Here is a 21,610-nt window from a genome sequence, read left to right on the forward strand (position 1 = left end):
CAGATCATCTGAAGGGCTTCACATTTAAGTGATCAGGTTTCTCCAGGTCCTGCAGGAGCAGGGGTCACTTCTTGTCCATCTCTAGATCCCAGATTCCGGCACACACAGGAGCTCTGCTTCTTTATTCCCTTCCCCCCTCTTTCCTTTTGTTTTCCCAAGGCTTTGTGGACACAGACACGATGCAAGGACCAGAGGATACAGTGCTGAACATACATTGTGCTCCAAAACCCCCAGTCTTTTCTCCTCCAGTTCCTGGCCTATCGTAGCTACTCCCTAAATTTTTGTTAATTTGAATTGAGGTTTCTGCTGAAGAGAAACTTGTGACTCTCTGAGGATGACACGCCCATCCCAATGCGTCTTCATTTCTACCATGACTCAGTTTACCATGGAGCTTCTGCTTCATGCTCTGAGATCTTCTGCCCTCCAGGGTCAGTGACCGATGGGGCACCAGAACCACAGAGGATCAAGCTGTGTGGAATTTTCCCAAAGCTCAGATGCTTCTAGAATGCCTGAGTTACTACATCATGACTACATTTTTCACCCTGCATGCTCTAATCTGCAGGTACAAGACTATTGATGAGTTAGGGAGTAGGGGATGGGTGGGGGCTGAATATCTTCATGCCATTCAGGGAAGAGAGCAGGAAGGTTTAAGACAGGGAATCTGACAGAACGCAGCAGAGACCCAGCCCTACCACAGCAGCACACATGGGCAAGGACCTATTTTCCCACAAGGGGTTCACATGGGAGGGGAATGTTGGTCCAAAAAGAAATGCAATACCCAGGGCTTATAGGGCACTGGCAGTAGGCTAGGAATGCCCTTACAGATTATTTTGCTGTCCTTTGAGGGAGGCACCCCTATATTCCAGGAAAGGAAGATGAAGCTTAGAGAAGTGAGAGGAATGGTGAGTGACAGAGCCTGGAATCAAGTCTGCATCAGCCTCAAAACCAGCAGCAAGTCAGAAAGGACTTAAAACGTCGACGTACTTGATCTGGTTAGTGAATCCATCAAAGAATCACATTCGGTTTGTTACGCCTTTGCCACCTAAGTGTGCGGTGCTGAGCATGAATAGGGGACAGGTGGGGCCAGACCAGGTAAGAAGGCGGCCCAGCCAGTGAGCTGTATGGAGCGCCCCCTGCAGGCCAAGCCACATAAAGAGAGCCTGCGGGCCATGCTGAGAAGCGCAGACTCTATCCTGAGAACAGGAAGGCTGTTGAGGGGCTTGCAGGAGGGACAGGCAGCTAACGTGATTATTTTAGGAGCACCAGTAGGTGGGAGAGGTGGAAGGCTGGAGGCTGTGAGGTCTCTAGGACTCTGTCCTGTGGAGTGTCTGTACTGAGTGCTGTGGGGAAACAGGCTTGAAATATCTTGGTCCCGCCGTTCCAGATCTGGGGACCAGACCTGTGGAAGTCCCTAGCAGATGTTCTAATGCCAGGGGTGAGCTAGGCAGGGGAGGGGGCAGAAGAGACCTCTCGAACCAAAAGAGAGAGAGAGAGGGTATGTGATCAGGAAGGCTTCCTGAAGGAGGGGGCATTCATGTCGAGTGCTGAGGTTAGGAGAAGGCCTTGATTGGTGCATATGTATAAGGTGAAGAGGGCTAGGATAAGGCACCTGGAAGGGCAAGGCCTAGGGCCTAAGGTGTAGCTAAGACTGTCAAGGTTTTCTCTTTGGCCAGAGGAGAGCAGAAGGAAATGAAGCTGAGAGGTGTCCGCGGCTCTGAACACTCTGGGGGTGTTGCAGGAAGATGGGCTGGCAGAGGTGGCAAGGCAGGTGGGCACTGGATCCGAAGGTCTGACGGGAAGAGCCTGCACCGTGCAGTTCAGTGGAGTGAACTGCATGTGGTAGCAGCTGCAGCAGGCAGCTGCCGGCACTGGTGAGGTGGGGGATGGGCCAAGGGGGAGCAGCTTGCCAGCCTATGATGGGGCCTGCCCGCGGGGGGCTAGAACCACAGAGATTGTACAGTCATGGCTGGAGATGCCACCTGAAGCAGAGAGAGCAGGGAATAAATATCCTGGTTTCTTTCTTCCTCCCGCCTTCCTCATTGGCTGAATCAGCCAGAAGCCACCTCATCGAGGAGCTTAGGAAATGCAGCCTTGCCCTCAAGGTCAGCCCCTCTGTCCTACAGAGCAAAGGGGGCAAGAGCAAGTAACAGGCCTGAAGGAAAACGGTCTCAGGACCGGGGGGACCAGTGTGGGCACGTTTTGTGACCATTGCCTCATCACCTGCAGTCCAAGGCTTCCCAGATGACAGACCCTCCATGGAAATGTTTCCATGGACTGGTGGACACCCCGAGTCTTGTACTCTGGTCCTCGAGTGCAGACTTTGAGGGCCATGGAGTCCTGGGGTGCAGGCTCAGCAACCTGGTGGTAACAGAGGACGTGGGGGTGACCCCTAAGGACAGGATGATCAATGAGGACCCGTGGGCTCCAGGCCTCATCTTCCCACCGCCTCAGGCAGTGAGCTGCCCACACCTCTCATTCCTTTTGCCCCGTCAGCATTTCCCTGCCTCTTCACAGTAATCACCATTGACAGCTATTGACTGGTGGTGACAGGGCTGAAATCTGAAGGTGAAGGAGTGAACAGTCTCCTCATGTTCGGAGCCGTCCCTGATGCAACAGGATGGAGTGCTCATCTCTTGTCCAACTCCTAAAGCCTCGCGCTCTCTCACTCTCATTTCTCCTTCTAAAGAGGACTTGTTTGTGCTCCTCGGAAGGATCACCTCCTCCAGAAAGGACTCCCTGATTGCTCCAGCCAGGGAGCAGTCAGGTGTGATCAGTATCAACCCTTTCATGCCTGGACTAGGCTATCTTACAGCAGACGTTTCCATACTTAGTTTGCATCATACCATTTGAAAGGCAAGTCGAACCACAGATTTCTGGGTCCCACCCCAGGGATTCTGATTCAGTAAGGCCAAGGTGGGGCTGAAAAATTTGCATTTCTAACAAGTTTCCAGATGCTGCTGCTGCTGATGGTCTAAAGTGATAATTACTGCTCAGTGGGCCCATGACATTTCCTTAATGACCCAGTCAGAAACTGTGTGGGGAAGGGACCCTAATTATCAAGTCTTACCTAGTGCACTTTTGCTAAAAGCAGGTGCTTAATAAGTCATTGCCCATATATTAATTTAAAAGTTTTTTTTTCTTTGAAGGGGAGAGAGAAGAGTGTAAGGTTATTGGGATGAATTTTATGATGCTGTAAAATCTTGAAATTTGCTGTATGTAATTGTAATGGCTCTTTCTCTTGCTGTTAAATGAGTTAATATGTGAAATGTTTAGAATAATATTGGCAACATGTTAAATGCTACAGAAATGCTTTTTATTGTTATTACTGCGGGGGGCCTTGGAATTCTGCTGAACCCCTGGACTTGAGGAATGATCTTTGTACCAGGACACATGTGGCGAGAGCAAGGGCTGCCTCGGGCCTTAACTACTTCAGAGTTTCTCCTTCCTGGGATGAAATATGCCCAAATGGCAGTAGCACCTACATCTTGAGTGGTGGCTTACGGATGAATTTTATTTTCTTCTTTGCACTTCCCTAATTTTCTACTGCAAATGTGTTATTACTGTTATATGCAGAAAAGTGTTATTTGCAAAACCCTGGGCATCTCCAACACAACAGTACACAAGACACAAGTTCAGTTTACAAGGCTGAACAATCACCTCACCGCCAGCACAAACATCATTCTATCTGGGGCAGGAGCTACTCATCGATCATTCATTCTTTTTCTCATTTATTTATTCATTTAATCACTTAGAATATTGTTTGGGCATTTGGCACACGTCACCTCTGGTCTAGGATTCAAAGGCACACAAGCAGTGCACAATAGGTTAGGGACACGGCTTTGGCGTCAGCAAGACCTGGGGTCTCACCCTGGCTCTGCCACCACTGGCTGGGTGACTGGACTCTTTACCTCTCTGTGTGTCTCAGTGTCCTCATCTGTAAGTGGGGATCAGAACGCTGCCTTCCTTACAGCACCTCTGTGAGGATGAACTGGGCAACCCGTGCCCAGAACGTAGCCAGCACTTGCTGAATGCTGGGTCCTTGTTCTGAGAGCTAGTTCCTATCACGGTGTCATAGTAACATCAACAATTCCAGGACACTTGTATGCGTGGTTTCCTCTGCTCCCACAACGTGAGGTTTGGTGGGGATCATTACCCTCATCTTTGAGATGGGGACCGTGACGTCTAGAGGACCCAGGGTCTGACTCAGAGTGCCACACAAGCCAAATATTTCTCCAGTGATTTGTTTCTTTTAGTGGGAAATGGGCATGAGGGGTGCTCTTTGTTGCTGGTTTAGTCCTTATTTCTAGGGCGTTTTAGTGGATGGAGATGGAAAAAAATGTATATGTATGTATACCTATTTAAGATAAAATATACTGTGAGTTAATACTGCTGCTACCACTTCAGGTTTAGGACTGTAGAATTTTACTTAACCTCATTGATCTTCTGTCTATATGCTTTTTCTCCCACACTGAAAATATTATTTCTCAATGTCACCAGGTAATTACTCATTTGCTGTATTGCACAGCATACAAATAGCAGTCTAAGGATAATGATACAAATACCTTTATGAACATTATGATTTAAATATTAAATATGGGTTTCAAATTTTTTTTGCAGTTCTTTTTGTCCATAGGGTATATTTCGGTAGGGGTGAATATAGAGTCAAATTGCTGTGTTTTCAAATTGCATGGAATAATCTCTGTGTGTGGCGATGCAACCACAGAGTTAGGTTCGCTTATTTCATTTTGCTTTTGATTTTAAGGGATTACTTTTCCAAAATTTAATTTTGTTTGATACTTATGTAAAATATTTACATGACGCCAAAATTAAATCTATGAAGCAAGGTATATTTAGAGGTTTAGTTATCATAGAAGCAAATATGTATTATATGTTTATAAATCCTTCTGTAGATAATCGGTAGCAGACTGTGCATTTTCTGTACCTTGCCTTTTGTACTTAATAGATCCTAGCGATTTCTCCATCATCATATGTGGACTTATTCCTCCTTCCTTTTTATGTGTGATACTATTTCTTCTCAGTATCACTGTGCCTGTCTCTAGCTATCGACCTTCTACCTTAAGGGATTGAGCTTTTGTGCCGTGCAGTGCACATCTCCCAGTTTACAAGGATTGTGTGTTAACTAAGAGTTAACAGGTTCCGAGTAAGGATCCAGGGAGCTCTACAGCAAAGAATGGCTTGGGTTTTTCCAGTAGGTTTCGTGACTGCTGAGCCTACAGTATAACATCTGTTGCTCAAAAAAGATTAGTTGAGTCAAATTGCTTCAAAATGTTTTAGACATCTTTACAATGATCAGAACAGTCGCTGTAACAACACGAACCACTACATTCACATCAGACTTAGCCATGGCATTTGGTCCCTTTGGCTGGCAAAGCCATGGGTGTCTGAAAAATCATTATTTTGCTATTAGAATTTCTTCCGGAAAACCCGTCATTTCTGGGGATCATGTAGGCCGAAGGGTGAAAAACATTACTTGGCAGGACTCATCTTAATGAAAGGTTGTTCCATAAATCAGGAAGGGTCTCATTGTTTTTCTTCCCCAGCATTATTTAATTGATTGATGGATGCATCTGTTATTCCTGTGTCCTCTTCATGTATAAAACAAATAGTTTCCTGCGCATCTACTATATTCAGACACGATGTTGGAAATTGGAACTGAGGGAGTTTCCCTTTCTCCTCTGAACCCAGGGACATTGTTCCTTGTCTTCCTGGAACATTCCCATATGACCTGTCCATTCTTGGTCCCAGATGATGCTTTCTCCTTCCTTAAAGTCACGTGGAAACCTAGGCAGGTGGTGAGGGCTCGCTGGTGTCTGCAAACGCTTGTCCCGCTGTGCAGAGAACATTGGGTCCTTCACTGTGTGCGTTCAGTCATCCTGTGGAAAGTGTCTGTTTATTTCTCTGTTAAATCTTGGATGGACTTAGGTCGAATATATTCAGGTCTTCATAAAATACTTGGGCATTTTAAACAATAAAATCTTTTATTGGTTAAGCATCAATAATGTAGTTGTTTGTGGCATGGAAATAATTGGCCCTTTTCTCAATATAATAGCTTCTCTGTTTTCTCATAGCTGACAAGGTCTTTGGTTCTGGGACATGATTTGCCTTGTCTTCTGCAAACTTACTCTTGTTTTCAACAAAATATGAATGGCTTAGGTGTAGTACTGCTCTTATAATGCTGTAGTCTTCTACAAAAAAACATATTGCTTTGAAAGTCTGTTACTAATTGCTCCATACACATCTTCAGCCTGAGTTATTAAACTGCCTTTCGGGGTTACCGTGAGGATGGTGACAAGGAGACAACGTGGAGACCAGCAGGAGGCAAAGCACACTAGGAGAGGTGAAAGGCAACACAACGGTACACATATGCCGGCACTTGCACACACATTCATATGTACACTCACACAATACTCACTTGTGTGTTCACACATGTACTTTGCATGCATACATGCACACAAACTGGTACATGCACTCATGTATGCTCAGATACACATTCACATATCTACTAATACATGTGTACATGGACCTGCACACTCGCACAAGCCACTTATTCACACCCATATGCATGCACAGTGACACATAAACACTCAAAGCGCACACTCCTACACACCTGCACACACTTTCACCCAGGTTCAGATAAACACAAGCTCTGAATGCCATTCTTCATCATTATGGAAGGTTGAAATGGTCGTTTAAGATGGAAGCTGTTCTAGTTTCCCAATGATGCCCTTTCCACTGTGTTCGGAAATGAGACATCTGGATGGAAAGCCACTTATTGCCACTAACTTCGTCCTGAGTGTTTTACTGAACAGCAGACTCTCTATGGCTCACACCTAAGGGACTGGTTTTACAGTAAATTCTTGTCCTAGAACCAATGTCTGAGAATCAAGGGGGCAAGTGTGATACTCTCTGCTCTCCAGCTGGAGAGAGGGAGGCAGAAAGAGGGTCTGGGCCTGCCCAAGATCATCTAGGGAGGTCACAACGGCTGAGCACAGCCCAGAAGCCAGCTCCCCCGAAACCTTGGCCAGTCAGGCTTTGAGCTGCTGTGACTTGGTTGACACTCCCAGGAAAAGATGCTTGTTTTTGGTTTCTAAACATTCTCTACCATTAATGAATCCTTTAATCAAACTCATTAGTTGTGTTTTTCATTATCTGAAATGGCCCCTGGAATAAGGCCCCCTACATTGTTCAGAGGAAGTCGCAGTATAGTTTGCATCTCATTTATCAAACTTTTATAAAGTAGCAATTATGTGCATGCTTCATGAGCCAGACACGCTCTGAAATTGCTGGGAATGTAATTTTTCTGAGCACTATTTCATTGCTACCTCTCCCAGTGACAGAAAATGAAGCTGATCGTACAAGTGAGACTCTGCCGTCGAGAAGAAATTAAAGAACTGCTTGCTTAACACAGGTCCTCTCCCTGGAAGACGAGATTTACACTGTGGTCTTGCTCTGGACAAAATGGGTCTAAAATTCAGACCCTCACATAGATCTTAACCACAAAAAGTCATGAGCTGTAGCCAAATCAGGCCTGCCCTGACCCCAACCACCCCTCACTCAGCACCTCTCCTTTCGGTCTCTCCTTCTCATGTGCTTTGAAAGAGCTGGAGAGATGAGGTTTCTTTTTATTAAGAATCATTTTAGGCTGGCCCGGTGGCTCAGGTGGTTGGAGTGCCGTACTCCTAACGCCGAGGTTGCCAGTTCGATTCCCACATGGGCCAGTGAGCTGCGCCCTCTACAGCTAAGATTGTGAACAACGGCTCTCCTAGGGCTGGGCTGCTGTGTTCTTCTGTGGGCTGCCGTGTGCCTACACAACTAGATTGAGAAACAACAGCTTGAACCGGAGTGGAGGGCAGAGAAGTGGAGGGGGAAAGAGTGGAGGGGGGAGGCAGAAGAAGGTAAAAAGAAAAAAAGAATCACTTTGCCTGTCTCTGAGCACCCTGGGGGCTCTTGTGTCAGGCCCCTGCCAACTACCATTGTTAACCCTTTCCCTTCTTTTCTTCTGACCAGTAATTTTCAAACTGTGGTTTCGCATTTCTAAAAGGTCCCAGGCAATGCTGATGACCCTTACCAGCAGCATCAGCGTTACCTGGGAGCTTTTAGAAATGCAAATTCTCAGGCCCCAGCCCAGACACACAGAATCAGAAACTCTGGGGGGTGGAGTCCAGTGATCTGTGTTTAACAAGCCCTCAAAGGGTTTCTCATGCTCGCTTCAGTATGAAAACCAATGCTCTGGGAAAGAGGGGGTGAGGAGATACATATGTCAGCACAATGAACATTTTTAGAGCTGGCCTTAGCTCAGGGACAAAGGAGCAGCCACAGCCTTCCTGAGTGGAGAGAAAATAACTGACACGTTGGGTCATGCTAGGACACCAGGTGTGGGGGCAGTGACAGAGTGTGGCAGTGAAAGTTCCCCCATCCTCCTCACTATGAGAGAGCAATGCCTAACCCACTCTCTCTCAAACTTTGTCATATGTAGAAATTACCTGGGGACCTTTAAAAACTACTGATGCCTAACTCCGACCTCCAGACATTGTGATTTAATTGATAAGAGGTACAGCCTGAGCATCAGGCATTTTCAAAGCTCCCCAAGTGATTCTAATTTGCGGCAAAGCTTGGGAGCCAGTGGTTTAACCTATAAGTCACGATGCTCTCTCTAATGGTGGGACTTCAGACAGTGACGAAGGTAGATGTGGACGCATTTAGCTGCCTTTGTGGTGCCTCTCAGATTACATGTTGAGGTCACCTACTTTGCTTGTGTAAAAGCTGGTCTTGGTGGTCAGAGTTACCTAACACAAGTGTACAATGAGCTGAGAGGAGGTTCCAGAAACATCCTGACTTTTCTGAGGCAGAAAACGCGCTGCTGCTCTCCTGGTCCATTAGGTTGTAGAGGTGCCAAGCCCAGCCTGACCAGAGCCCCATGGCAGCACACCCTGTACACACCCCGATAACAGGACAGTTACAGTGTCCCCAATTACTTGTCCCTTGTCAGTCATCCCCGGGGGCACTGTGGAATTTTAAGAACAATGAAGGTTCTGGGTCCCACCCAGAATGGAGTAGGCTCCCGCTCGGCCTCTTCACTTCCTCCTATCAAACACCTGAGGATGACGAAGCCCCCTCACCTGTGTACTGTGGGGAAGAGGACGAGGTTCAACTGCATCTATGGGGCATGTTGCTGGTTCCTGCATACCTGTCCCCTTGCTCTCAGAGTGGGCTTGCCTGAGAAGCTAATCCCCCCTAAGATCGGGCTGCTCACCTGACCACACTGAAAATACCTGGGGTGTCCAAATGCTCATGCCTGAGTTTTTGCCCCAAAGATTCTGATGTAATTGGCCTCTTGCGGTCTCGGTGCTGGATTAAAAATTCTCCTGAGGTGTTTTTACCGAGCAGTCACTGAGGCCTCACTGGTTTACCAGAATAAATAATGACTTCTCTGGTGTGCTCCATGATAACGTCTGAATAAGGGTCCGAGGAGTCCTAGCCCAGAGGGGCAGTTTTGGGCTCTGAGGCAGGCCAGAGGGACAGGTGTGTGGTAGGAAGGGGCCCCGTCATACCCCAGCCCCCACCCCAGAGGCAGTCACCTCCTCTGCCTTCCCAGATGGCCCGCCTGGGCTGAGGCATCTAAGGCTGGTCTGATGCCTGACTCCCTGCCCACACTCACATTCTCAGCTGCCATGGATTTATCTTCCCAGCGGCCTCAGAGCCGGCTTTTCATGGACACTGATCCTTGAGGGTGGGAGCTGCCCACACACCTATCGCCACTAGAGTTCTCCTGGCCCTGCCGGGCCTCCTCCTCCCAGCTGCCTATCCTTACCCCTCTCTGGATAGAGAGGCGCTGCTTCCTTTGTTCCTCCGTTTCAGACTTACCCATCATGTTTCACTTCTGGTTTCAGAATAATTGAGCTTGTTTTTACCAGATGGTTCCAAAGCCATGGCATGAGGGACAGTGTTTTAGATGCCTTCCAATAGTAAAATGCCTTGGCTTAGGCCAGCACTGTGTGATATCACAAGTACCTTGTGGGCAGTGGTGGTCTAGGACAGCTTAAAATTAGAACAAACTCTTGTTAAGCAAGAAGAAGCTTGGGAACAATTTTCAGCACTGGTCATTGGATATGCAGCAGGTTTCAGGCAGGCCCTTGTCCAAACCTGGCACAGAGAGACAGAGCATTTTACCAACCTATTATAAGCTCAACTTGCTGGTTCTCTCCCATTTACCATCTTCCCAGCGTAACCACATAGCTGCCCAAACCACTTATGTTATAATGGGAGGGGGGTTGGGCAGTGTGGAGCAGAGGGAATATCAGGGGGCCTAGATGCATTACCGTGCCTTAAAATGAAAGTTCCCACCTGTCCCCACCTTTGAGCCTAGGTGAGGCTCAAAGATTGCGCATGTTCCAACCACTGAAATTCCAAACAGGTCATGTCTACAGGCCTTGGTGCCTATAAGACAAACCTGCACACATGAGCTAGAAGGTATGCACCGGATGTCTGATTCATCCTGATGTGCCCACAACCTGGCTGAGGGCCTGGCACGCAGTAGACACTCAGGAAACATTTGCGAGGAATGGTGGAGGTGTTCCAGCCATGCAAGAACAATGGTACAATTTGCAGACCATGTGACCAAACAAGTCTTATTGGGTGCCTACCTTGTGCCAGTTGCAGGGCTATGATAGGAAACAAAAACAGACAGACATGTCCATGCCTTCAGGCAACTTACAGCCCAAAGAGAAAAGCAGGCAGTAGGCAGTCATCATACCAGTGTAGTTTTGTTGGGTGAAGTCTAGAGTGATATGGGGAGAAAGTAGCATGGAAGGTCCCTTTGAGATGAGATATGAAGTAGGATCAGAGAGTGGGGTCCATCACACTTAACTGGGGTGGAGAGTTGGGTCAGAGTGTTCCCTGTAGAGGGAGCAGCTTCTGTGAGTTGGGAAGAATGAGGTGGCTTATTTCAGTACCTTGTGGCCAGAGCACAGACAACAGAGGAGAGGCTGGGGTGGGATGCAGCTGGAAGGTGGGGGCCAAACCTTGAATGGTCTTGAAGGCCATGGGTTAGGAGTTTGGCCTTTATGATAGAAACCACAGCAGCCAGTTCTGTCCAAGAGTCGTTCTGTGCGGGGCTAGACTGGTCTTATTACAATCCCTCATTCTCCTTGTGCATGAGGCTTGAGAGTCAATTTGTAAAAATGTGATTCTTATCTACTCTCAAGTATTAGGACCATTGACTTCATAAATGTGAGGTTGCAAAGATAATCTAATTGAGCCAAGTTAATTCCTCTTCAGCTCCACCCGAGGGACTGCCAAAAGAAGTGACACACCCATGTCCAGGTGGGGTGTAACCTGGACAGAGCCCAGGGCAATTCTCTAGAGAAAGGGGTGGCATGCGCCATTAGCAGCCAGCACTCACTGCAGCTGGGGGGTGGGTGCATTCTCCCACCCCCTGGAGCTAATGTAATCCCCTTTGACAGAGCCAGATAGGGTGGTTTTACCTTGTCTACTCCCTGATACCCAGAAAGGAGGGACTGCTTCCTCTGGGGGACCACACCCAGCACTCAGGGCAGCCCTGGGAGGAGAGCTGTCCCCCTCAGGAAGACTTCTTCTTGGTTCCTAAGAAGTGTCCTGGGACTGCTCAGAATCTGGGTTTCTGTTAAGGAAGAACTCCAGCACTGCAGGAAAGGAGATTCTCCCAGGAGACTCTGAGGTTCCCAGCATGATATGCACACAGGGAGAGACTCCGCCCAGGGACAGGGAAGACCAGGATCCCAGGCATGGTCTGGGGCTCCAGCTGTGGCCCTCTTGTTAACCCCCTTGGTCACTGGACGTGCTGGGCCTGTTTCCTCTATTGCTGATGACAGTGGTTACGTTGTGTGCTCTTTTTGGTTGGTTGGTTGTGCTTTCTTTGGATCAGTGTATTTCTGGGCTCTGCTGAAAAGAGTCCAATGGTTGGTTAGCAGTGCCGCTTTGGCTGAGGGAGAGGGGCAGGTCTAAAAATTATGTCTCAGCTGAAGGTCTCTTCCATTTCAAGCCTATGGAGAACTCTCCACGAAACTTTCCCTGACTTAGTCCAAACTCATTCTTCTTCCCTTTCGTTCAGCTCATCAAGGATTTTAGTTCCTGGTTTTTTCCTATCCTTTTGAGGCTGGTAGTTTTGTTTTTATTTTGATACATTATTGGACTTTCCCATTATTATGTAATTTTTAAAATGGAACCATCTTCTTGAGGGCAAGGTCTCTGATGGCCCTACATTCGCCTGAGGGCTTCCTACACAGACGGTTAGTACAGGCCTGTTGAAGAGGATATGGAAAGGACTCTTTGATTTAGCTTTATCTGACTGTGGTTAATTGTAAAGCACTTGGCACCCAGTTGGTTCTGGCCCGAAAACTTGATTTATAATTTAAACAATTATGATGAATTCTGTTGGTAGCTACCCAAATCCCTTTCACTAGGTGGGTATGCCCATCCCCCCAGCACAGTGAGCGTCCGCTGCCCATGGTTAGCTGTTCTCCAGAGAATCGCCCTCAGATGAGAGGGAACTACCCTGTTCAGGAGGTTACACCACGGACTGTCTACCAAAGGCTGACTAATCTGGTTGGGAGGCAGGTGCACGAAAGGCCAGGCCCCTTTCCTCAAGGAGGAACTGACTTTCTGCTCCAGTCTATGCTCCAGAGCCCATGGGATCAGACTGAAGCCAGTCTCCAGCTGAGACCACAGCTTGCTCAGCACTCCATCCCCGGCCCCATGTGCTTCTCTCACTCCCCTTCCCCTGGGAGCACAGCCCCAGGAAACACACATCTGGGGCTCCGCTTTTAGTGAGCGCAATCCAATACAACAAGCATGTTTGCATGTGTTTCTGCTTGGACTCTAAATTTCTTCCATCAGGAAAAAAAAAAAAAAAAAAAAGGATCTATTCTGCCTTCTGTGTTGTTAGTTCTGGGCTCAGATCTGTGGAAGATTTAATGAAAAAGGCTTTGTCAGCCCACATATGAGCCTTTTCAGCAACATCTCATTTTCGACATCTTGTAAATATCAAAGTCTCCTTGATTTCTGGAAATGACCCAGGAAATTCTACATTTCTGTGTCTTTCAACCTGACCTGCCCAGGCAGCCTCCTCCTCTATGTAGAATGAGCTCCCAAGTTCTTTGTCAGACTTCAGGTTACCATAGTTATTTCTCCAAACATGGTCGCCTTGTACGTTTTCTGAGCTACGAATTAGGCCTCATGGTAAAAATGGGGCAGAGCATTTTATATTGTGACTTTTGGGCAAATCCGAGGTGTGCCATCGTGATGAACGCTGCTCAGGGGTATGGATGAGCCAATGAGCAGGCAGGCTCAGGGGACATCCCCTCAAGAAGTGATGGCTATCCAGCTTTGGGGCAGAGGGCTGATTTCTGGGGGAGCAGTGTCTTTTATGTCTCTCTGACCTGAACGGTGTGAAGCCAGATGGGCTGGATTCAAGTTACAGGCCAGAAGAGAAAGTGGGTTTAGAGCGTGGCATTGTGGTGAGGGCATAGGAGTCACTCTCAAGGAAGCTGGGTGATCAGATATGTGAACAGGATTAATGAACCTCTTTGAGCCTCAGTTTCCTCATCTGTAAAAATGGGCATGATAATGGCACCTAACTTTACAGGTAGTTGAGAAGCTGAAACGTGATAATGTACGCAAGTGTCTCAGCACTGAACATGACACAGCAAGCACCTAATAAATGCTTCCCATTATGATAAAGGACACCCATGTATGTTGAACTGTCAACTCTGCCACTAGGTAAAGGTGGCACTAATGACTCTCAGAGTTTTGTTTACCACCCACTTTTTATCATGGTCTAGTGTGAGGTATGAATATAGAAACCTCAGATCCTGGGAAAGCCTCACATCCTATGAATCAGACCACTAGCACCAACCTTACCAAGGCCCAGGATGGTTTAGAAGGTATATATAGGAATGGACAGAGGTCCTTGGAGCACCCCCAAGCCAACTCAGAACGACAGAAGCAGGAGCAGTTGAGAAGAGTAGAGGGGAAGGGAAGGAGAAAAGATTGGCAGCCTTGGGTATGTGGGAAAACAATGGGCACACCGGTCTGGGTTCAGATCCCAGCTCTGTGTCACACTAGCTGTGTGAATTTTGACTACTCACATAACTTTTCTGAACCTCAGTTTTCTACTGTAAGATGTGGTACTATCTACCCTGCAGTAAGAACCTGTGCTGATGTGTGTAATATGCCTGATGTCTAGAATGTTCTCAGTAGACAGTCAGTGCTATATTTCTGGTCCAACTTTCTAAGCTGGTTTTGTCTGCACCCATGCCCCTCCCCACCTGGCCCCTCACATTGCTGACAAAGCCCTTGATTCTGGATGAAAAGGTTCCCTCTATAACGGGGTTGGATGATGAGGCCCCAACTTACAGAGAATGGTGCTTGTTTTGATGTCTCTGAAGCCTGTTCAGCCCACGTGACCCAACGCTCTGGGGTTTACATTGCTCACAGTCTTAGGATTCCCCATGCATTCCTCTGCAGTCAGCCCAGGAGAAGAACCCCAGGGTGGAATGTGGGCAGACATTCGGCCCTCCTCTCCTGCCCTGTGGTCTGCAGCAGCTGCTCTCCAATTAAGCATCCCGGTTCAGACAAGGCCACTGACCCTCAGTTCACCTAAATAAATGTACTTCTTCAGGAATTCCGTGGATGTTACACAGGCCTCACATGGATTCCCTTGAGGCTTTTGAGTTTTAGAGACTTTCTATGATCACACACTGGCAGCATTGGGTATTAGGGTTGGCTATGCCCTCAGAGCCCGAAAGCCAGGAGGGCACATAACATTTCTCCATCAGTTAAATTATGATGAGCTATGGGTGAAGCTTCTTCACCTTAGAGTGGGTTACCCTCTGGAGAGTAGGCATGACTTTGCCCTCTTCAAATTTTATCGTCACACTCAATACCTGGGGGCCCTTCTCCCATGTGAGATGCCCCACACCACAGATTGGAAAACTGTGGCCCATGGGTTAAATGTGGCCCACCATCTGTTTTTGTAAATAAAGTTTTATTAGAACACAGCCCTGTGCATTTGTTTACATATTGTTTATGGATGCTTTCATGCTTCGCAGCACAGCAGAGCAGTTGCAACAGAGACCACGTGGCCTGCAAAACGTAAAATATTTCCAATCTAGTTCTTTACAGAAAACGTTTGCCGACCTCTTCCCTATACCATCTATGCAGACTTAGTACGAGAGCATCTCACATATTGGCAGGAGGGACTGAGAAATGAGGAAGGATATACACCTCTAAGTGGTACTTCTGCTGGAGTTTGGGGTTGGACATTCCTAATTTGGGCCAAGGATACCGAGTCCCTCAAGGAGCTTAATGTCTAGTGGGGAAAGAAGAATCAGAAACCATTGTAACACTGCATCCTGGCCGCCGAATTCTGATATGTGATGCTGTGTTGGCAGTCTTCTGAGATCTTCCAGCCAAGGTGGAAGAGTGATTGTAATACATGGAAACATGTAAGCAAGGGCCAGAGAAGGAGTCTGGGTTCAGTTCTGTGAGTTCAGGCCTTGTTTCTCAGATTAAATATAAACTACAGGTTTATGCAATAGAAAACAAACACACACAAAATCTGCAAAGCAGAATTAAACCCACTGAGAAACGATCAGAACAAGTAGTTTAAAAAATCTGAATGAGCAGCAGTGAGAATCCATTTTATCTGGATCACAATAGCAAGACTTTTAAAAAGAAAAATAATTAAATGATGGAAAAGCTGCAGGAGGCTGGCCCTGTCCCATACCACTGATAGGAATAAATATTGCTTTTATCTTTCTGTATGCCACAAGAGTCTTCAAAATGCGGCTACCTTTGACCAGATGGCTTAATTTCTAGAAATCTGTTTCAGGGAATGATCAGAAGCAGAGAAGAAAAAGCTTTATGAACAAAGATCTTCATGCAATAAAATTTATGATATTGAAATATTGGAAGCCTTCTAAACGTTCAACCGCAGGATAAGGATTAAATAGATCGACCCTTGCATACAATGGAATATTTTACAGACTGTAAAAATTATGCTTACAAAGATGTTTTTAATGACATGAAACCCTTTTGATATAGCCTTAAATGAAAAATGCAAAGCAGTAGAGAATTATCTAAATCATTGATATATATGTTATGTATAGCACGATAGAGGAAAAAGATGTTAAAAATACATTATTTACCAATGGTGGGATTATGAACACCTTAAAGTTTTTTCTTTAATGTGTTTTCCAAATTTTCTACAATGATCACATATTATGTTGATAACCAGAATATTTGATCAAATTCTTTAGCAGTAAAGAGATGGGAGAGAACATTGGCCTGGAGTAATGAGATGCTTTCTGGAAGAGCTGAGTGGAGAAAGACCCTGGGGAAATGACCAGTGCTGCTGTGAGAGGTGGATCAGGTGGGTCTTAGTCTCCCCACTGGACAGCTGGGGAGCCTGAGACCTGTATGGGTAAAAACCTTGCTCAAGGTCACTCATCAGCATTAATAGTCAGGGTGAGAACCCACCTCCCAATTCCAGGCACGTGGGTTTTCCATTAGGCACAGCTGCCTGGTGACGGGAGGAGCCTGTGGGCCATTGTTATCGCTCGCTCTCGCCCTCTGATTGTTTGTCTGGAGGGACTGCTGAAGCAAGCCTGGGATGCCTGCCCCCGGACCCGGCTGCCTTGCTTGCAAGCATCTCTCTGTATGTCTCAGTAGACTTTGCTCCAAATCACAGGGGCTGCTGTTGGAAGCTGGCAGCCTTTGGGAGCACGCTCCTCCCAGGTTCACTGAGACTAAATCGCTCCCAATGCAGTGAGCCCAGAACAGGTACCGTGTGCTTCTGTCAGCAGTGTCTTATGCCGGGCGTGACTCAGTAGGTGCGTGGCTTCCAGAGGCAGCTGTTTGTTTGATCAACACTTGATCAGAACCATGCATTCTGGGCTCTTCACAGGCTTGCAAGGGGAAAGCAGCAGCAGAGGCCAGGAAGCCAAATGTGCAGTAAAAGAGCCCACAAGGAGTGGGTGATGTGGTGTAAAGAAAAGGAACTTTGGTGCCAGACAGACTTGGGTTTGAGTCCTCCCAGTTAAGGTTCTTTGGTCAAGTCACTGACTCTCTCTGAGCCTCAGTTTTCCTCATCTGTTACATGGGCCTGATGATACCACTCTCACAGGGAGAATTAAACAATACGATAAAGACGCTCCGTAAATATACTCCTATGGCTAATGACAATGATGACTTTATTTTTAAAAAGTTACTACTTGCCATTGAATATAACTGGGTGGCATTTTATTTAATTCTAAGCATGTTATAACTAAATGGTACAGTTTGGAACATGGAAGAGCAGTTTGGAACAATTGGAGCCGTTTGAGAAACTACAAGAATGAGGAGACGTCATAGTGGCTTTAGGGGGACAGCATTGCTAAGTGGAGGGCAGTGTAAGTCCAAAGCTTTGCCTACACTCAGAGAACTGTAAATGGGTCTGAGTTTGGCTTGGGATGGGTCCTTGCTGCAGGAGGGAGGCAGACAACATGGCCCCCTCCCTCTGCTCATGGGTCACGTCTTTCCCATCTGTGGGCCTCTGCTCATGTTATTCTCAGCCTAGAGTGGCCTTTTGGCCTTTCTGAGCGCCGCTGTTCTTCCAGATCTGCTCAGATCATCTCTCCCCACCCCACCCTGCCTCTCAATCCAGGAGTCATCAAATTGAGCAAAATGGTTCCTTTCTCTTGCTCTGCTCCATCTATCACTGTGCTTCTGTCTGAGAGGCTGTGCAGACTGGCTGGGAAGGCTGTGGTACCAGACAGAACCCGTCTCTGCCACGTATCAGTTCTGTGGCCAAGGGCAGGTCACGCGACTGCTCTGAGCATCAATTCCATCATATGAAAATGTGAATCATATTTATAGTTATCAACTTCTGAGCACTTATTTTGTGCCAGGCACTGTACAAACACCTCATAGAGACATTATTTCCTTCCATCTCTGTGTATATGAGGGAGGCAGTGGTGTGCTGGCAAATGATTAACAGCTGGTTCTCTAAGAAGAGCAGCCTTGATTTGTAGTTTGTCAGTTTCTGGGATGTAAATATTGTCACCACAGTTAATTTTAACCTGCAACTCTGATGTCACTGAATACAGAGTTGGGAAGAGAGGTGGACAATCAACTCCCACAAATCCTGAGAGGTTGTACCTGGCGTATCTCAGGAGGAACGGAGGTGCCATCATCCCTCTTCTGTGGGTGGGGAAACTGAGTCTCAGAGGCTTAAGTGACCTGCCTAAGCTCCCCAAGGCAGCAAAGGCAGAGCAGCACTTGTGATTCAGGCTGCCTTTGTTTTTCCTCTCTGCTTCATTCAGCTATAGGACTGTTACAAGGATCACATATAACAAGGGCACTTTTGATGTGGCATGATGCCCAGCATACAGTAGGTGCTCAAACACCGAGGGCTGATGTTGAAGTCATTGTCCATGAGAATGTCACCAGTTGGTTTTCTAGGCCCCCCTCCGAAGCTGGGCATCAGCACCCCTGGAAAAACCAAGTGGAGGTTCCAAGGCTGCTCCTCCATCTCTGTCTCCTTCCTGCCACAATTCATATTTTATCTATTTCCCTGGTGAGAACGTTTGAAAAATGCCTCTCAGTTCAATAATGACCTCCGCAGCTGCCAGAGGGCAGTTTGTTATTTCACACTATTTAGTACAGAGTTTCATAAACGCATTTAAGATGGTCCAGTTCCAAAAAAAAAGAAAGAAATGGTCAATAAGCCTGCTGGTCGCTGTGGGAGAGGGAGAGGAGGAGAGAGCACATGCCTCCATGGTGGTTGTCTGCTGGTGACAGAAGCTGCCCGGGAATCTGTGTGATTGGCCCTTGGTCATTGAAAGAAAACCTGTCCCTAACCCAGGTATATGCACGCGTGCACACACACACACATACACACACACACAAACCTCCCAAGCACTACAGTCAGTGCTGACTATCGAGAAGAGGGTTATGCATACAGCTGAGCGTTCCTTTGGGTATCACCTGGGGAAACACCGAGGAAACCATGTTTTCTTGTACAGAGGCGTAGATGGAGGGACACAGCTTCCTTCAGATCCTGTGTTGGAGGTGGGATTCTCCCCATGGAGACCTCTCTCAGGGCACCTGGTTCTAAGTCGAGGGGCCCAAACAACAGTGGGAACAATAAAAAACAAACACACCAGGCACTTGCCCCACCCTGTGACAGAGGGGTGTGTTATAACCCTACTTCACGGCTGACCGGACTAGGGCTTAGGAAAGTTAAGCAACGTATTTCGGGTTAGGCATTCTCCTAAGCATTTTACAAGTACAGCATCTCGTTTGATTCACCCAAGCGATCACGCAATTGGTACGGTTGTTTTCCCATCTGATAGAAATGGGGCTCAGAGAGGTTAAGTAAGCTACTCAGAGTCACAGAGCTACTAGTGATGGAGTGAATGGGTCCTCAAGTGCCCTTGACTCTGGAGTCTGTACTCATAATGACTACGTGGTGGGCTTCCCTGGCCAACCTGAGACTGTTGTCCCCACCCAAGTCCTGGCTGCCAGCTCACCTTCAGGGAGCAGCTCTGCCGCTGGTACAGATACTTGACCTTACCCAGTCTTGGGCCCCTGGGGAGAAATGTGATCTTACATCTTCATGTTAAACCCCCAAATGCCTTCTCATTGCTTATAGGCGCTACAAAAGTTCCTTCTCTCTCTCTCCCAAGCAAACTAAGTGGACAAGAACCATCGTGTCTTGGTTGGGAGTGTGGTTCCAGACTGGCTGGAGGAAGGCTGTGCATTTCCTCAGCCTCTGGACCCCTTCACACAGTCCATTTTGTTTTGTACTAGACCTGCAACAATTAATGTGCTGCAACCTCAGCCCCTGTTCTTAGGTAGGACCTAGGACTTTGGGGTGCTGGAAAGCAGGTAGCGCTTTCCCGGTGAGAAGGTGACCATTCTGTTTTCATTGCCAGGTTCAGACCCTGATTATCTCTGACCCGGGACCAGCTACATAATGGGCAGAACCCATTGCAAAATGAAAATGCAGGGCTCCTTGCTCAATATGTATTAAGAATTTCAAGATAATGAGAGCAGAGCATTAAATCAAGCATGAACCTTTCTAAGCATGAGACTGTATGCCTGCTCAGGCCGGACACCAGTGAAGCCAGCACTGCTGTCACTTGGACTGTAGCAGCTGCCTCCTAACGGGTCTCCCTGCCTCTCCTCCCGTGTCCATCTTCAAATCTCTCTCCCCATGCATCGGCTGAGCTCCTGAGTCTGGCCAGGTCTGGAGGCAGATGTACTGCAGCACTTTGCGGTTTTGTGAGCCCATAAAGTCCTTTCTGTACTTCAGCCAGTTTAAGTTGAACTCCTGATGCCTGTATCCAATCGGATCATGACATATCTGGGGTTGTGAGCACACAGAAGGCCCATGTCCAGGTCTCCCTGAGTCCAAGCTCAGGGCTTATTTATAGCAGAATGCTGCTCATAATGGCTGTGCCAGAGCTTTGATTTCGTGTGTGATGGCCCCAGGAGTCAGCCCCACACCTGGCAAGGGTCACAATGAGACAGTGCTCTGGTTCCTGGTGGCACATACTTACCACGTCGCTGTGAGGTTTCTTTACCACTCATTAATGCATTCGTAGGGAGCGTCTACCCAGAGACACAGCAAGGAGCAGGCCTCATAAATCTTTTAAACTAACATGAAGGAAAGGCTTTGATTTTTCCAAATCCAGGGTAGAAAGGGTAGCTTCCCTGTTTCAAAAATATTTATCTTTTAAGCATCTTCAGGCACAGAGTTCATCAAGTGACTCTCCCTTTGAGCCATTAAAGTGAGCTGTGAAAAGCAGCCAGGATGGAGATCTATTTCTCCTTTATTTTGCTACCCCAAGGCTCCAGTTCTTATAATGGGGTCCCTCCTTGGCAAGTTCAGACTTCTCTCTCCAGAGCTCTAGGTTTTGTATAATCTTGTCTGGTCCTGAAGCAGATGCCATCCAGTATGGGGAATAAAAGAACAAATAGGAAATTAAAATACAGGGGCTAATTGTGCCAGAGGGGGAACCGTGGGAGTCGTGTGGGCACAGTGGTGGGGTACCCAGTCCAGCTTGAGGATCAAGAAAGACTTCCCAGCAGAGGTGACAGTTTACCTGAGTCGTAGAAGATGATAGGGATTAGATAGCTAGAAAGGGGAGGGAACATTCCAGGCAAAATAAATGAGTGTGTGTGTCTGGTGGGGGGTGGTTGTGAAAGAAGAGCTTTGTTTATTCAGCCTTCTACCCAAAACTCCCCCTGTCCAACACGCTTGGAGCCTGGTGAAATCAATATCTTTGCAATGAACTGAGGCAAACAGGGGTCGTAGCCTCTAGCCCTGGTCCAGAAATAGTAGGGCATAGTCTTAAAACACATCTGACAGAGGTGGGTGTGCAGGCAAAATTAATAGGTGACAGCTGGAGGAGCAGGCGGGTGGCAGGTGATTCATGTGTTACCACTGCCAGCCCACTTTTGTCACTGTTTACTATGAGCTAGGTCCTGGCTGGGACCCAGGGACACAGAGACCCTGCCTTCGAGGAATTCACGGACTACATGAGTGAACAGATGATGCTGGCACTGT

Source organism: Rhinolophus sinicus, chromosome 5, assembly GCF_057876585.1.
Source record: "Rhinolophus sinicus isolate RSI-liver-muscle chromosome 5, RSI-T2T, whole genome shotgun sequence".
NCBI lineage: Eukaryota > Metazoa > Chordata > Mammalia > Chiroptera > Rhinolophidae > Rhinolophus > Rhinolophus sinicus.